The 11,543-nt window shown below is 53.5% G+C and overlaps 2 long non-coding RNA genes across 4 annotated transcripts; one reads left to right on the forward strand and one right to left on the reverse strand.

The window, feature by feature from the left end:
* Window positions 1-432: 432 nt before the first annotated feature.
* On the reverse strand, window positions 433-6,598 carry LOC102156294. Of its 2 annotated transcripts, none has more exons than XR_005359001.1 (3): window positions 6,494-6,598; window positions 4,793-5,014; window positions 433-4,566 (listed from the first exon to the last, which is right to left on the reverse strand). It is a non-coding gene; the product is annotated as an uncharacterized LOC102156294 (long non-coding RNA). The 2 variants fall into 2 exon arrangements; XR_005359002.1 differs by having other exon boundaries at window positions 6,091-6,554.
* A 23-nt stretch (window positions 6,599-6,621) lies between these two features.
* Window positions 6,622-7,845, forward strand: LOC111095763. 2 transcript variants are annotated; one of them, XR_005359000.1, is made up of 2 exons: window positions 6,622-6,960; window positions 7,063-7,845. It is a non-coding gene; the product is annotated as an uncharacterized LOC111095763 (long non-coding RNA). The 2 variants fall into 2 exon arrangements; XR_005358999.1 differs by having other exon boundaries at window positions 6,624-6,845.
* The last annotated feature ends 3,698 nt before the right edge of the window (window positions 7,846-11,543 follow it).

The following is an 11,543-nucleotide window of genomic DNA, read 5'->3' on the forward strand; positions in this document are numbered from 1 at the left end:
CACACGGACCCCCTCACCCCTCACACCCTCACCCCCTCACCCCCTCCACAGGCCCCCTGTCCCCCTCCCCGCGGCCTCTCCCGCTCCCTCACACGGACCCCCTCACCCCCTCACCCCCTCCACCGGCCCCCCCCGTCCCCCCCCCGCGGCCTCTCCCGCTCCCTCACACGGACCCCCTCACCCCTCACACCCTCACCCCCTCACCCCCTCCACAGGCCCCCTGTCCCCCTCCCCGCGGCCTCTCCCGCTCCCTCACACGGACCCCCTCACCCCCTCCACCCCTCCACCGGCCCCCCCCGTCCCCCCCCCGCGGCCTCTCCCGCTCCCTCACACGGACCCCCTCACCCCTCACACTCTCACCCCCTCACCCCCTCCACCGGCCCCCCGTCCCCCCCCCCGCGGCCTCTCCTGCTCCCTCACACGGACCCCCTCACCCCCTCACACACCCTCCACAGATCATCACATATTCTCACCAAGCGTTTGTTGAATGACTGCTGACCTGAGCCAGGCACCCGCCCTTCCTTAGCCCTAAGCCCGCCAGTCTCTGCTCTGACTAGAGGCTTCTACGGTGCCACCATGACCATGTGCAGGGCAGAGGCGAGGCCAGTGCTTGAGGAAGGCACAGATGCCGCCTTACAGAGCTTAACGTCCACAGCGTGGGACCCCGGTGCCCGGCCTGCTCTGCCCTCTCCTGCAACACACGTGTGCACATACCAGAGTTTGTGCGCACCTACACGTGTACGCACTCTCACCTCCACACACGCGCTATCTCCCGTCCACTGTGCTCACACACTTTTTGTTGATTTATTTTCTAATTGGTTAACACGTGGTGCATCAGTAGTTTCAGATGTAGAGTCAGTTATTCACTGGTTGCAGGTAACCCCCAGTGCTCAGTGCAGGGAGTGCCCTCCTTCATGCCCGGCCCGCAGTGACCCCAGCCCCACCCGCCGCCCCTCCAACTACCCTCAGTTGTTCCTGTTCTTAAGAGTCTTACGGTTTTCCATCTGACTTCATCCTGTTTCATTTTTCCCTCTCTTCCCCTGTGATCATCTCCTTTCCTTCTTAAATTCCACATGTGAGTGAAACCATGATAATTGTCTTTCTCTGGTTGACTCTTAGTCTCTCTCATCCTTGGTCATCCTTCAGATGAGTTATGAACACTTCAACCTTTTTTGCAATTCCAAGAATTGTCATTTCTAAAATCGCCTCCATTTTTTGCGACAGATAAGATCGCATATATTCAAAGTGTACAACATGGTGTGACATACGTGTACATGTGAAATGATCACCTCAATCAAGAAAAACTAGCACATCCGTCACCTCACGTGGTTCTTTGCGTTTGTGATAAGAATACTTAAAATTTACTCTTTTAGCCAATTTCGATATGTGACATATTATTAACTTAGTCACTATGCTGATATTAATTCCTCAGAACTGGGATCCCTGGGTGGCGCAGCGGTTTGGCGCCGCCTTTGGCCCAGGGCCTGATCCTGGAGACCCGGGATCGAATCCCACATCGGGCTCCTGGTGCATGGAGCCTGCTTCTCCCTCTGCCTGTGTCTCTGCCTCTCTCTCTCTCTCTCTGTGTGACTATCATAAATAAAAAAAAATTAATTCCTCAGAACTTACTCACCTTTTAAGTATACCTTTGGTATCTTCTGACCTACTCCTCCCAGGAGCCTATCTGGCAGCTCCCGGTTCCAATCCCACATATCAGTGATGCCACATGGTCTTTATCTTTCTCTGGTCACCTCATCTCACTTAGCATAATGGCCTCTACTTTCATCCATGTTGTCACAAGCGGCAGGATGAATGTCCTCTTTTATTTTTAATTTTTTTATATTTTACATTTTGTTGTTGACGCATACAGCGCTATATTGGCTTCAGGTGTACAACACACTGATCTGACGATTCCCCACACTGCCCAGCACTCGCCGGCCTGAGGACAGTCACCCTTTGTCACTGTGCAAAGTTATTACAGTATTATTGACTCTATCCCCTACACGGTACTTTTTATCTCTGATTTATTTCCTAACTGGACGTTTATGCCTCCACATCTTTTTGACCAACTTCGCTCCTTCCCCCATCCCCCTGCCCTCGAGCAGCCACCAGTTTATTCTCTGCATTTATGGGTTTGTCTCAGATTTTGTTTGTTCATTTGCTTTGTTTTTTAGATTCTACATATAAGGGAAATCATATGGTGTTTGTCTTTCCTGTCTGACTATGTCACTTTGCATAACAGTCTTTAGGCCCATCCATGTGGTCTTTTAAATTCCGATCCATTTAGGAGGCCTTTCCCGGTTTGAAACTCTCAAAAGAAAGACAGCCGGCCCAGCGGTTAACACGGAGAAAAAACACCAGTGCCTCCTCAAACATAAGCTTGGTTATTTCCTGTCGACCCGGTTCCCAGGGGACAGGGCCAAGCCTTTCCTGTAAAATAGGGAAGATCAAATGGGTTGCTCCTCCCACTTCAGAGGAGGCCTGAGCCCTCCGTTCCTGTCTCAGAGCCCCCCAAGCACCCCTGCCTCCTCATCACCCCTGCCTCCAGCACGGGGTACAGCCACCCCTGCAGGCTATGGGTCCAGCATAAAGTCCAAGGTCTTTTAGGTCTGAGGCAGCAGCGCTAGGAGGACCCTTGGCCTCGACATGACTCAGGGGAGGCGGACAAGAGGTAGGGGCAGAGTACGCGATTATCCAAAAGTGAGTGTGGCTTCTGTACCTTTTTCACCCTTGTCCCTGCGTCCCCTGCGGTTGGGGGCATTCCCTCCTCCTAGGACGCCTGGCGGCCCAGGAGGGTGACCTGCGCTCCTGGGAGAGCCCTGCTGCCACCCTCCCTGGCCTGTCTCTGCATCTGTGAACCGCAGGTTGGAGGCGCGGATTCAGGGTCCGTCAGCGCTGACATGGGCAGGGCCAGGCCTCGGGCAGGAAGCTACCTGGGCTGGTGGCAGTTTAAGGAAAAGACGCACGAGGAAAATGCCTCCGGCGCCAAGCCTAAGGCAAAAAAGCACCCATGAGGCTGGTGGCTGAGCCACCAGGGCACAGAGGGACACCATCCTACAGCAGCTCTGTGTGCAGACAGCACCTCTGAGCAAAGGAAGTAACTCCAGGGTCCTGGCCTCTCCGTCCTGCGACCTCAGGCAAGGCCCTATCCCATCCCAACCTCAGCCTTGTCATCCTACAGATAATCAGGGTGATCCCAAGTCCCTTCAGTTCCGTGGTCACATGGTGTTGATGATGACATGGCTCCCGTCGCTCCCGCTGTCCCCTGCATTGGAAGCTTCACTTCTGCTACCTACCTGTCCTTCGGGACCTTCTCCTGACCCTCTCTCCCAGAAAACCTCACCTGTCCTCTCCTCCTTGAGGTGCTTGCCCCTCTCTGTGGGCCTTTTACTTTTCAGGGTCTGCGGGTTCCACTCAGCCTCTGTTCTGAGCTGCTTTGCTTTGAGATCTTAATACGTCAGGTGTGTCTGCAGCTGGAAAGCAGCTGCCTGTCTTCTGGGTCCCCGGCATCGTGTATAGGATATAATTAGGGAGCTGTGAGAAGTTTATGCAAGTCGCAAATATTTTGGTATTTGGCAAACAGAGAATTCTAGCATAGTGCCAGAGCATTTTAGTCAATGCTCAAATTATGATTTTTGTTTGGTGAGGTTGTCAGAGTGGGGCAGAGGAGTCAGGGAGATTACAAAATACCAGAGATCCAAAGTAAAAGATGTCACTGGCTCTCACCTCCTGTTTTCCCTCAAACTAATTTCCAGCATAACCATGCACCGTATAGCAAGAGCCTGGAAAAAATACAAAGCAACGTAGCAGGACACCAGACTTCCTAAGCTTCTGTCTCCTGCGCTTACCCGCATCCTCGGAGCAGATAGAGGGATGGGGTGTCCCCACCCCTTCAGCATCAGGGCTCATCTTTCTGTATATCAGAGTCTACCAGCGATACCCGATGCACTGAGCACAAGAACCCTGTTCACAAGACCGTCCTGACATCCCAGAGCTGGGAAGAAAAGCCCAGAGCCCTCCACCCGCGCAGAGGGGGAGCTGTGGCAATTGGAAGAGGCTGCACAGCCTCTCCCACAGCTTCCTTACGTCTCCCTGTTCAAAATCCCTCCCCACCCTCTTTGGACCTTTGATGTGCCTCTGCCAGTGGCTGGCGTGAGGACAAGAGGAGCTGAGGGGCGGGAAGTGAGCGAGAGAGGACGGAGTTGGGGGAGGAGAGGCTGGCATTCAGGCAGGAGAGGGATGAGGGTGAGCAGAGAGGCTGCATGTGCAGAGTCTTCTGCGTTCCCCACGTAGGAACCCAGCAGAGACTGAATCTTTGTGGCATCAAAACCAAAGTTCCAGGAAGCCTTCCCTTTGAGACAGGCCTCTTGTGAAGGAGCAGCCAGAAAATGGTGGGACATGAGCCTTTTTCTTTAAGCTTAAGAGGTCAGGAAAGATGAATGGAAAACCACACACACACACACAAAGTGTAAATTCCTGATGGACGAGGCATAGTTCTGCTCTGAGGACTGGACCCAGTACCTCCTTGAACACCGATGAGCCTCCTGCGGGTGTCAGAGTCCATGCCTGGAGGAGCCAAGAACATAAAGAGCAGACAGATTCACGGCACCTGAGGATCTATTTAGAGACACTCGGGAGCCACCTGCAAGGCCCTGGTCACATGAGAAGTGATAGGACATGTTTCTAGTAACAGAGATCCATGAATGTACTACTGACAAGTGCACAGATTGGTACGACCACCTAGGAAAACTAATTATGTGTATCTTCTAAACAAGAACATATACATACATACCTTAGAGAAGGATGTGCATGGAATTGGGGGAAATTTCTGAGACATGTTGACCATTTTCTTGTGATTATCTTTCTCCTCCTCACTTCTCCTTTCTCAAGATCTTATCTTGAGCATAGTTGCTCTCTTAGGAATATCACCAACGTATATTCTCCAAAAACAAATAATGAAACGTTTGTGGAAGCATCGTCCATAATAACCCCCATAAGAAAACTTCCCAAATGCCTGTCAATAGAAATAAATACACAAAGTATAATATAGTCACAGAAACGCAATGAGAATCAGTAACTACAACACATGACAATTTTGAAAACCATCACAGACAAGGTCAAATGAAACAATTCAGATCCAAGAGGATGCATACTGTGTGGTTCGTTTATAGTAAGTTCAAAAACAGGCAAAACTGATGGCTCCTTTTGGAAGTCAAGGTAGGGTTTGTCCTTGGGTGCAGACTGTAATGATGAGCAACAGAGGAGCTTTTAAGATCCTGGTTATGTTCGTTTTTTTTTTTTTTTCCAGAAAAAGATTTTATTTATTAATTCATGAGAGACACAGAGAGAGAGGCAGAGACCCAGGCAGAGGGAGAAGCAGGCTCCATGCAGGGAGCCCAATGCGGAACTCGATCCCAGGACCCCAGGGTCATGGCCTGAGCTGAAGGCAGGTGCTCAACCACTGAGCCCCCCAGGAGCCCCATGCTCTGTTTTCTTGACCTGAGTACTGGTTACACAGATGTGTCCAAACTTTCATGTACGTCTATCAAGGCAGGCAGGGCCAACCGCCCACCCCCACTCCCTAATCCAGGGAGAGAAACTAATGCACCAAGAATTTAAACAACTTCCTCAAGTTCACACAAGGCTCAGTGGCTGGGCTGGATGGAAGAACCTGATCTGCTGACTCCTGGTCCGGTGTCCTGGACTCTCCATCCTCACTCTTCTCAAGAAAGTCTAGAGCTTTGCTGACCAGTATGGCAGCCACTAGCTATTAAATTGCTATTTAACAATTAAAATTGCTACATTTTAAAATTGTTAAAATTGCTGTTACATTGCTATTTAAATTAAAATTAATTAAAATTAAATAAAAATTAAAATTCAGTTTTTCAGTCTCCGTAGCCACTTTTGGGGTGCTCGATACTCAATGTGCCTAGTAGCTGCTGCATTAGACAACACAGATTTAGAGTAGCTTCGTCACCACAGGAAGTTCTGGTGGGTGGCACTAGTCTGGAAGGACCAATGAGAAAACTGGGACCAACAGAAGCCCTAGAGGCACTAAAGCTTATCCTAAGCACCTCCCTGGCCACTTACATGATCGTCTGGTGGAAGAGAAAAAGAGCCCAGATAGTGACAAAGAACCCAGCACCGGTCCTTGGCAAGCAGGTGTTGCACACCACCAGTGTCTCGGCCCACCCTCCTCTGCCCCTTCTCTCTCCTGAAGCTCAGTGCTCCACCTCCACCCCAGATGGTGTCATGGTGTTTCTGATCCAAGAGGGCTCATGCTGCAGACTTTAGCTTCGTGAAGATTTCTGTCCATTAAAGATACTTCCAGTCCAAAAGAATGAGAAGAAACAGTACAGAAAGAGAGCACTTTCCAGAACCTTTGAACCCACTCATCCTAATCCCAGACAGGTTGGAAGACACATCCATCCCTTCTTTCAGTGGCTCATGAGAGTGGATCAAATCTCCATCAGCCAGACTGGACCTCAGATACCTGTGCTCTTGACCATTCTGTCCACAGAAGGCCCAGGGCAGAGAGAGGTGCTCCCACGTCCCCTCGCCATGACACCCGGCCCCTTCCATAGGTGTGATGTCTCAGCCAGGGCATTGTCGAGGAAGATCTCCGAGCAACGGAGCTGCCAGGATTCTACGTCCAGTAACCTCTCACTTCATAAGGGAGCTTTACTCAACTCTACAGCTGTAGTCAACTTCCCTGAGCTCTGCACACATATTTCACTCCCCACGACAGCAGGGGAAGAGCTGTGAGCTCTCCCAAAGGAGTGGTCCGAGCACAGGCCTGAGCATCTCACAAGGCGGGGAGGAGGGCGCAAGCTCCTCAGAGGAAGGTGCCAGAGCTGGGCCGGAGCTGTGCCCGGCACACTGAGAGAAATCCTAAGTGGGAAGCACACTAATCCAGCTCAGAGCAGCCACCTCGCTGCCCATAAGCTCAGGGAGGCCATGGTGTGGAAAATTTCCCAAAGCTGAACATCCTCCAAGCCTCTCTCTTGGGACAAGGCTCTCTAGCTTCGCTGTGTCCGCTGATTGCTCTTTTTAACCCCTTAGGAAGCCATCCGGAACTAACGTTCTTAGGGTGATACCTACCGCCAAGGACTGCAATGGCCTTTGGGTTTGAGTCATCCTAGCGCTTGATCTCCGTCTCCCACGGCTGGAAAAAGACCAAACTGAAATGTGAAGTAAGCTCTGAAGGAACAGTTGGGAAGTTCATGCCTGTGTAGCCTTTACCCCTTTCCACCCTGAGCCCTGAGCCCACTCTCCCCTGTAGATCTATCTGGGGACTCACAGCAGTGCTGCTGTGCTGACAGTGTCTCCCCGAATCGTGTGGCAGAGCATTCACCGGCTTCCTCTCGAATAACTGCCATTCAGCCTTCCGCAGAAGCCCACGGGGGCTGAACGCCAGTGAGCTGGAGCTTCTTGTTCCTTTGCCTCCTTCCTCCGTGAACAGATTCCTCGGTCTGGGCCCCGCGCCGCCATCAGAGCAGCCTCCCACTCCAGTGTGCAAAGTCACACTTTCCGGACAACTGCCCACTGTTGACTGAGCCTCAGTGGCAGGTGGGGAGGGGTGAGGTTGAGGGGGGATGGTGGGTCAGGATTAGGTGTAGAGACCACGGCGGAGGCCTGTTCTGCAAGGCAGGTAGGGGACTCCGTGGCTCCGCTGGCGCAGAGAGAGAGGGACAGGTATCGTTACCTGAGGATGGTTTTCATTTGGAGACAAAAAGCTTCAAAAGTCTGGAGCTCTGGGTGCAGAGATTTGCTCAAGAACCCTTTCCTCCCCCCCAACTAACGCCCTGGTTGCTGATGTTCGGCTAAAAAAAGATCTTCCTTTACTTTCCTGTCTCCTTGTCATGTGATCTTCCTCTAGCAAGAGCCTCGGGGTAGGGATGACATTTTCCCATTTGAAAAATAGGAGCGCGGGATACACCACAGGCCGCGGGGCAAGTCTGTGCAGAGTCTAGCCGCAGCCTTCCGGTGTCCTACTTGCACGGTGCTCCTCCCCTAGCCTCATCTACTCATGCTACAATCTAACCCAAAGGCTGGATATGAAGGAGCCCGCATCACGCGAGACGCGGAGCACTTCTCTAAACCCAGTTCCATCCTAGTCTACCTCAGATCCGTTGACTATGTTCTCCCCTCCCCAGACCAGCATCACAGGCTGGGGGTGGCGGGCAGGGGCCTGGGAGGCCTGCGGGGTGGGGGCCAGAGTGGGGCTGCTGGAGGCCGGAGGTGAGCTTGGCCTATAGGTCTGTGCTGGGGGTGTCTCCCCGCAGGCATGTGCTCCCCGGGGGATGCAGGGTCTGCTTCAGTGGATTGTCAGCAAGGAAATGAGACAATCGACACATTACCAAAAATTCAAAAATGTTATAGACTGTTCTCACTGCTGACTTTGTTACTCTTACCTTTTTCATGCTCTCGGGCTCCAGTCTTCTCCTTGCCTCACCCTCGGCCCTGCCCTTTGGGTTTTCCCAGTGGGAAGAAACGGGCAGGCCGCACAGAACCAAGTGTTCGGGTCACCAGCTAGCCTCAGGCCCAGAGGTGACAGATCAGGCCTTTCGGACAGCACAGCACTTACTGACCACCCCTTTCCATGCTGCCCAGCCCCCTCCGGACCCCACAGCTAGCCTGTCCTTCCCTAGGCCCCAGCTCCAAGATGCTCAGTCTTGAGCTTGGAACAAGGCCCTCCTCTATGCACAGAAGTGACTTAGCTCATGCAAAAACAGTTATGAGAAAGCGTGTGAATTCTTTTGCAAGCGAGGCCTCAATTAGATCCTAGACATCCATGAGCATGGGAAACAAGCAGTATCCCCAAAGCCACCGTTGGAAACCCTCCCTACCAAACACAATAGAGTTTTCTTTTGCCACTTTCGACAGAAAAAACAAAAACGAAAAACATGCAAGGAAAAAATACTGATAGGGCCGACCTTAGTGTGGTTCGAACGTCTTACCCTCTCCCTTCTTTTATTCATGAAAACTGAGGGCAACAGTGATGATCATGGATCAGCGGCGTTTTTGTGGACTATGATACTCTGGCTGTTTAAAGAAAAATGATGGATGTTATATCGCCCATTTTATAGAAAAATAAGCTAAAGTCGGGAGAACAGGCCGACCTGGGGTGGCGGGACCCCAGCACCATTTTATCGCACCATGTTCCACGGGCTTCTCTGTGGCTCATTCCCCTTGAAGCCATAGTGACTGCCCCTCCAGCAGACTCACGGGTGGGCAGGGGTGAGGAGCGATGCCATTATCAGAGAGGTCGTGGGAGCCCCGAGGTCTGCAGGTGCCAGGAGTGGCCCGCCACCAGCCTCTCTTGTGGCCCCCCAGGCCGGCCTCCTTACACTGCTTTCCTCTTGTCTGCCTCCCTTTCTGGCTGCCTCCTCCTGCAGCTTCTCACCCAGGCCCACAGGGAAGCAACCCCATTGTTCTCTTCCTTCCTGCTTAAGCAGCAAGCAGCCTTCTCTAGCGTTTTGTAATGTTTTAATACTTTCACTATTGATGAGAAGAAAAAGTATACACAAAAGAAGCAAAGGAGGATCTAAAAGCTGTCCCTGGTGTCCTGGGCCTGTGCTTCCTCTCCCGTGGCAATCCCTGGCCGTTTCTATGGAGAGCTCTCTGCCCCCCCCCGCCCCCAGACTCCACACTGCACGGGCCCTTTCTCCCCGTCCCCCACGTGGGCCCAGAGGACCCACAGGGCCAGAGGCAAAGTGGGAGGTGGAAGCACAGGTGGGAAGGTGAGCTTCCAGGCCTGGGCAGGTGTAGGCTCACCAGGGGACAGTCACACAATATCCGAGGACAGTCCGGTCATCCAGGAACAGCTGCAAGGGTCCCTGGCAGCACCACTTTCCTGGAGGCGACGGAACCGTGTTGGGGCATCCAGAGTCCGGGGCGCCGTAACCCATCTCCTACATGGTGGGCCCTCCTGGCCACGCTGAGAAACTGTCTCCCAAGTCTCTGTGTCTGTTCAAGAGAATCTCGAGGTCTTCAATTTGACAGGATCTAATGTCAACCCTTTGTCTCTCCATCAACGGAGTATTTCTTAATCTGGAAACCCGCCGAGAGCCCCGCACCTCGGAAGGGGCTAAGCGCAAGTAAAATGAAGAAAACAAAGTAGAAAAAGCAACAGGCGGGCATCTAGGAGACCCGGGCGCTCATCCCTAGACACTCAGCGGCGGTCACCAAGCGCAGGCACATCCTCTGCTCTCCCTGGAGCCTCCGCCACGGAACCGAGGGAAAGGCTCCTGTTTAAAGAGTCATCGTGACAAAATGAGGTGATGCACGCAAAGCTCCGAGGACAGCGCCTGGCACAGAGAGTACTGAGGCGCGGCCGTTAGGCTTGGGGCCCCCCTCCCGGGGCGGAGGGAGTGTCAGTGCGGCGCGTGTATCTCAAGAAGGAGACCAGACGGTCGCTCAGCTCCCTCCACTTCCCCGTACGCCCCCTCTCCAGATGCCCACGTTGGGCCCACGGGTCCAATATATGAATTTGGTCACATGACCCGGCAAATTGCAGGAGCCCCGGACAGCGTGGACGCCGGTGCTCCTACTTCCCGGCCCTGGGATTGTGGCCAATGCACCGGACCTCAGTTTACCCCCAACTGTGGTGAAGAGTACAAGGTGGCTGGGTTACCTGCTGGACCTGCTAGACAGTAGGTCAGCAAGGTTTGCTGTGGCTCCTCATTGTGTGTGACCTGCCCCCCCGCCCCGGGCTTAGGGGGAAGAGGCGGAGGCTCGGGTGCTTATAACATTAGGGAGGAGACATTTCCTCTGGGCTTTCTAGGGTCCTACAAAGGGAATTCCCCCGTGAGAGCCACAATGCACAGGACAGTTCGCACGTCCTCCCGCCGCTTACCTGGAGACATGCACAGGCGGCCCCAACAATACTGAACACAATGGGGATTAGCATCCCGTCACCCCTGTGCATGGTTTCTAGGTGATACAGACATGGAGGCCGTCACCTATCCAGGTATCAACCTCTCCTTTCTCACCTTGGTGTCCTCCCTCGTTAGCAGACGAACCCACGAACCCACGTTCCAGAGCTCGGGTAGCAAGTCACCATCCTGGCTCCCAAGCTCCTCCCCACCTGCAGCACAGCAGCCCCGTCCCTATACGGGGCACCCAGTGTGTCTCCCGGCCTGAGGGACAGGTGACCCCCACAAAGCCCCCCACATGCAGGAAGCTAAGCTGCCTTCGCCGTGCCCCACTGGCCTGTGGTCCTCACCGCAGCCCAGACCCTGCTTCTCCCACGGCCTTAGCGGGGAGCAGAGCACCCGGCTTTCAGGGAGCTCCTCTCCCGGGGCTGGACTAGAGCGCGGCCCTGCTCGCCTCCCCGGACGGACACCGGCTCCCTGGGATGCTTAAAGGGCCCAGGGACCGCTTCTCCGTGTCCAGCAAGCACCCTGCTGCCTCTGCCACCACGACTCCTCCTCGCTTTACTTCAGGGTCCTTTGCTCAGCCCTTTGCCCCTGGGGGACAAACCGTTCAGTGGATACGGAACAAGTCATCCTTCCTTCCAACGACATCAGTGTCTGGAGACC

Source organism: Canis lupus, chromosome 5, assembly GCF_011100685.1.
Source record: "Canis lupus familiaris isolate Mischka breed German Shepherd chromosome 5, alternate assembly UU_Cfam_GSD_1.0, whole genome shotgun sequence".
NCBI lineage: Eukaryota > Metazoa > Chordata > Mammalia > Carnivora > Canidae > Canis > Canis lupus.